The sequence below is a fragment of the Rhinopithecus bieti genome, unplaced genomic scaffold, assembly GCF_001698545.2.
Source record: "Rhinopithecus bieti isolate Rb0 unplaced genomic scaffold, ASM169854v2 scaffold_13261, whole genome shotgun sequence".
NCBI lineage: Eukaryota > Metazoa > Chordata > Mammalia > Primates > Cercopithecidae > Rhinopithecus > Rhinopithecus bieti.
In genome coordinates this window covers 699,092-704,437 of record NW_016807494.1, presented here as the reverse complement: position 1 = coordinate 704,437, position 5,346 = coordinate 699,092, and positions in this window count along the sequence as shown.

The window sequence follows — 5,346 nt, the reverse complement described above, 5'->3', positions numbered from 1 at the left end:
TTTTTTTTTTTTTTTTTTTTTGGTATTGTGAAACGAAAATTCACTCTGCCAAAAGGAAAAAAATTAAGCTGAAAGCTGAGTCATGCAAGCAACTGCCTTTCCTTTTGTTCCTAAGCAGATAGCTACAGATTAAAGGTGAAGTATCTCCACTCTATGTTCACCTTATCTTGTGTAAAGTGCCGATTTACTGAGCGCTAGACAAATACGTGATTGTTGCCCTACCTGCTCCCTTTATCGCCACATGTGGATTCAGTAATGTGAACATACCCTCCATCTTTCCTCTCCAGCCTGCTTTTCCCCTTTAAATACTGAAGCCCTCAAAATAATCTTTGGAGAAAGGCACAGACCTGTCTCCTGGGCGCGAGTCCTTCACCTTCATAACATAAATTTCTAAACTGATACAGGTACTTTTTGGTTCACAAGTATTGACATTTAACTTAATTGAAAGTCGTTTGTTTTATATTTTCCCTTGGAAAAATTTAAAGTTAGCTGTTCTATGTTGATGCCTAAAATTGGGGATGGAGGCTGCTTTATTATACTGAAATCCAGAAGTGAACCTAACTTCACAGCCCCGCGTTGACCACTTGGAGCTCGGCTTCCCAGAGATCTGCCTGAGTCCCCAAGAACAGAATTCTAAGTGTGTGTGATATGGGCGAACACAAGCTCTGTGTCAGGCTCCGTTCTTCCCAGGGGTAGGGGAGGGCTTTCTTCCAAGGAGAATGGAGACTGTGCCTTGTGGCGTCTGTGGCTGGTCACTGGTCGGCTGGTGGGTGCTCCTCTCTGCACAGACCTTCACATGCCCTCCCCACAGTCCAAGTTCTGCCTCCCCCATCTTCACCACACTAAATACAAAGTAAATGTTAAAGGACAATTAAAGAGTTATTTTGACTAAAGTTTCAAGTAACTGCCCCAAACAGTTGACAACTTGCCTTGATTAGGTCAGCTGGCTCCTTCCCACACAGGAGAAAAAGACCAAGCCTTAAGGCCTTTCAAGGGTGGCCGTTGCTTCCTCCTACAGTAACTGTTCCCTTACACAGTTCTGCTGTTCCCTGCCTGTTTCCTCCAAGCCCTGCCAGCCTAGTGATCCAGACCACAGTCCATGGAATAAGAGAGTTCCCGGTTCATTACTTCCTGAATCTTACGAACTCTACCCCATCAGATTTGAGCTGGATGAGAATGTGATTGTCATCAACTCCTGCTTCTGGTAAGTGGGGAGAGGATGTGGTGCTTTAGTTTCACAAACGTGGGGCGGGAATTGGCCACTTCCATGCTACCTCAGTCCCACTCCACCAGCAATGCCAAGGCCAGCTTCTCTCCTAAAATACCTTGAAGACAAGCGTAACCCACCACCACAAACATTACTTTTTCTTCAAGGACTGCCAGTCTGATTTACTAGAGAAATGACCTCCAGCTAGTCTATGCAAAGACAGGATCTTCCTCCAATTAATACGACTTTGACCTTACTCCCTGTTAAATAATGACCTCAGCTTTACTCTACTAAAGACACATTTCTTTCTTTCTTGACCTGGCTTTTAGTGCAAAGATTTTCCCTGCAAATTATTTTTCAGGTGTGATAATGGGATTGTAGTTAGATTTTTTAAAAGAGTCGTTGTGTTTTAGAGATACACATTATCAGATGAAATAATATTATATATGGGTTTATCTTCAAAATATTACAGGATGGGGGAAGTGAACAGGCCATAGGTTTCTGTACATTACATGCCTATGTGACAGGTGAATTTCTACCCTGGCTTACCTTTAGGAAACAGGATACCTGTGGTCAGAAGGTGCCCCACATGACCAAACACTGGTGAGATCAAGATGGCAGCTCGCTTGACCTCTGAAGAACTTCTAACTTCATTATAATCTAATTTCCATGCTAAATGACATTCCCACCAGCATCATGACAGTTGATAATCACCATGACAATGACTGGAAGAAACCATAAAAGGACAAAAAAAAAGGAAGGTAATACTCTAGTTTTGAGAAGTTCTCTGTCCATTCCAAAAAAGACATGAATATTTGTCCCCTAGCTTTTAGTGCCTAACCCCTTCATTGAAGAGGCCCTATATTTGTGACTTCCTGACTTTCACAAGCTGAGAAGTTAATTCGTGAACCAAGCTCCTTCTTCTCAATTCCGTGGCCATCCAATAAAGCCTGCACTACTTGACACTTGCTTTTGTTTTTCCAAACTGGCTTTGGGACACCAAAGAGGGAAATACTCCATTTTGTGGGGGACCAGCTTTGTAGGTAACAAGTTGATAATAGTGGAAGATGAATGATGAATCTACTGGGGTTCATTATATTATTACCTACATATGTTTGCAATTCTCTATAATAAAAAGTTTTTTTAAACAAGGTGTCTGCAAAGAAGGCCCAGCCTGAAGATAACACTAATAATGTGGGCAGGGTGAACAAGAAGAAAACAGTGAATAACAGTCATTACTATTCTTGTCAACCTCACTACAAGGCAAGGTCAAGGATAGATCTAACTGTAGCTGATAACACAGCCTTTCAAATTTTGAATAAAATTCAAAATTATCAAGAAAACATTTGAAACATAGATTTCATTCATGGGGTACCTCACTCTGATTGTCTGTTGTGCCTGAAAGTATTAGTTAATGATCATATACTGCCATCTTAGTTAAGACATTTTTTAAAAATGTATCTATGAGTACAGTGTTATGTAATATAAACACACTCAAACAAATGTGTGTGTGTGTGTGTGTATTTTCCCAATAATCAAAGATTCCTGTGCCTGGGACTTTAGGGCATTGCTGGTGGAGTGGGACTGAGGTAGCATGGAAGTGGCCAATTCCCGCTCCAATAACTTTCCTCTGATCTTCAAACTTCTCCCTTAACAACAGTGACAGAGGAGACAGTTTTTCCCACTCTGCGGCATTCCCATCAGCATACAAATCCATTAAAAAATCTCCTGGACTCACCTCCATTCTCATTTCTCTGCTCTCATTTTCAGCAAAATTCCTGGAAGAATTATCCATATTCATTATCTCCACTTCCTTTTCTCCTATTCTACCTACAGCGATCTAGTCAGGTTTGACACCTGTCCCCACCATTCCCCTAAAACTGTTCATCAGTGACCTTTCTGTTGCCAAATCAAATGGTCATTCTCGGATCTCATCTTAAACTGTCAGCTGCATTTGACACAGTTGATCACTCCTTCCCTCTTTCTTATGGGTTGCCCTGGGGATTATAATGAACATCTTATAACATTCTAGTTTGGATTAATGGTAACTTAATTGCAATAATATGCAAAAGCTTTGCTTCTATATAGCTCCATTCTCCCCTCCTTTGTGCTGTTATTGTCATACAGATTACATTTTTATCCATTATATGCCCATAACCACACATTTATAATTATTGCATATTTATGCTGCCTTTTATATTTACCTATGTAATTTCCTTTACCAGTATTCTTCATTTCATGTGAATTTGACTTAATGCCTCAAGTCCTTTCAGCCTGAAGAGCACCTTTTATTTCTTACAGGGAAGATTTGCTAAATGATGAATTTCTTCAGTTTTTGTTTATCTAGGAATGCCTTGATTTCTCCTTTATTTCTGAGGGATAGTTTTGCTGGATATAGAAAGCTTAATTAAGGGGTGCTTTTTTTTTTGTTTGTGTTGTTTTTTTTTTGGTAGCGTTTTATGTCATACCACAGCCTTATTGGCCTCCAGAGATCAGATGTTAATCTTACTGAGAATCCTAATACAGGGTAAGTTTTTTTTTTATTTGTGTTCTGCTAATTTCAAGACCCTTTCTTTGCCTTTGGTTTTCAACAGTTTGATTATCATGTGTCTAGGTGTGAATCTCTCTGAGTTTATCCTATTTGAAGTTCACTGTGCTTCTTGGACATGTTTTTTATCAAAATAAAAAGCATGCATATTTATACTTTTTATCAAAATTGGAAGTTCTCTTCTACTTCTTCAAATATTCTTTATGTCTTTTTTCTCTCCTCTCCTTCTGGGACTCCCATTATAAGTATGTTTGTATGCTTGATGGAACCCACAGATTTTTGAGGCTCTGTTCGTTTATTCCCTTCATTCTTTTTTTTTCTGTTCCTCAAGTTGGATAATCTCAATTGTCCCATTTTCAATTTTGCTTATTCTTTCTCTAGCCTGCTCTAATGTGCTGTTGAGCCCCACTAGATTTTCATTTCAGTTATTACATTTTCAACTCCAGAACATCTGTTTGATGATCTTAAAAGTAATTTGTTTTTATTGATATTCCCTATTTTGTAAGAAAAAAATTCATACTTTTATTTTGTTCTTTAGACATGGTTTCATTTATTTCTTTGAATATATTTAAAGTAGCTGACTTAAAGTCTTTGTCTAATAAGTCCAATGGTGGAGACATTATCTATGTTCCTATTGATTGCATTTTCCCCTGTGCATGGGCCATACTTTCTTGTATCTTTGCATGTCTCGTGCTTTTTGTTGAAAACTGGACATTTTAAATAATATAATGTAGCATCTCTGGAAATCAGACTCTCCTCCCTCCCGAGAGTTTGTAGTTATTGCTCCTTGTTATAGTTGTTGTTCTTTGTTTAGTGACTTTCCTAATTTGTAAAGTCATCATGATGTTACTGCTCCACAGATAATAAGTATATGAAATGCTCACATTTTGCACACCCAAAATCAACTAGTTAACTTTAATGATTTCATCCTTCATTTATAAATGACACATCAAATATAGTCTTTCTTTATAATACCTGGAAAATCATTTTATACACTGACTGCAACATTTTCTCATTAACACTAGATTCTAAAGTGGAAGAGCTGAATTTTCTATATGAGAAGTTGATTAATCACAGTTTTCAGATCTGCAGAAAAAGTCCTGAGGCATATTTGTAGAATAATAATTTTCATGCTCCACATTACCTAGCTGTGTTCAACAGCAAGATTCTTTTTGATTCCTGGGCCATTTGGAGTATTAATTAAACATGGTTAATAAAAACAGGCCGGGCACAGTGGCTGACGCCTGTAATCCCAGTGCTTTGGGAGGCTGAGGCAGGTGGATCACCTGAGGTCAGGAGTTCAAGACCAGCCTGGCCAACATGGTGAAACCCCGTCTCTACTAAAAATAAAAAAAAATGATCTGGGCGTGGTGGTGCATACCTGTAATCCCAGCTACTCCAGAGGCTGAGGCAGGAGAATCACTTGAACCTGGGAGGCAGAGGTTGCAGTTAGCTGAGATTGCACCACTGCACTCCAGCCTGGGCTACAGAGGGAGAATCCATCTCAAAAGAAATAGAAAATAAAAAATAAACAAATTATAACTGTACAAGCGCAAGAAGAGGTGTTTTCCTTTTTTTTTTTTTTTTTTTT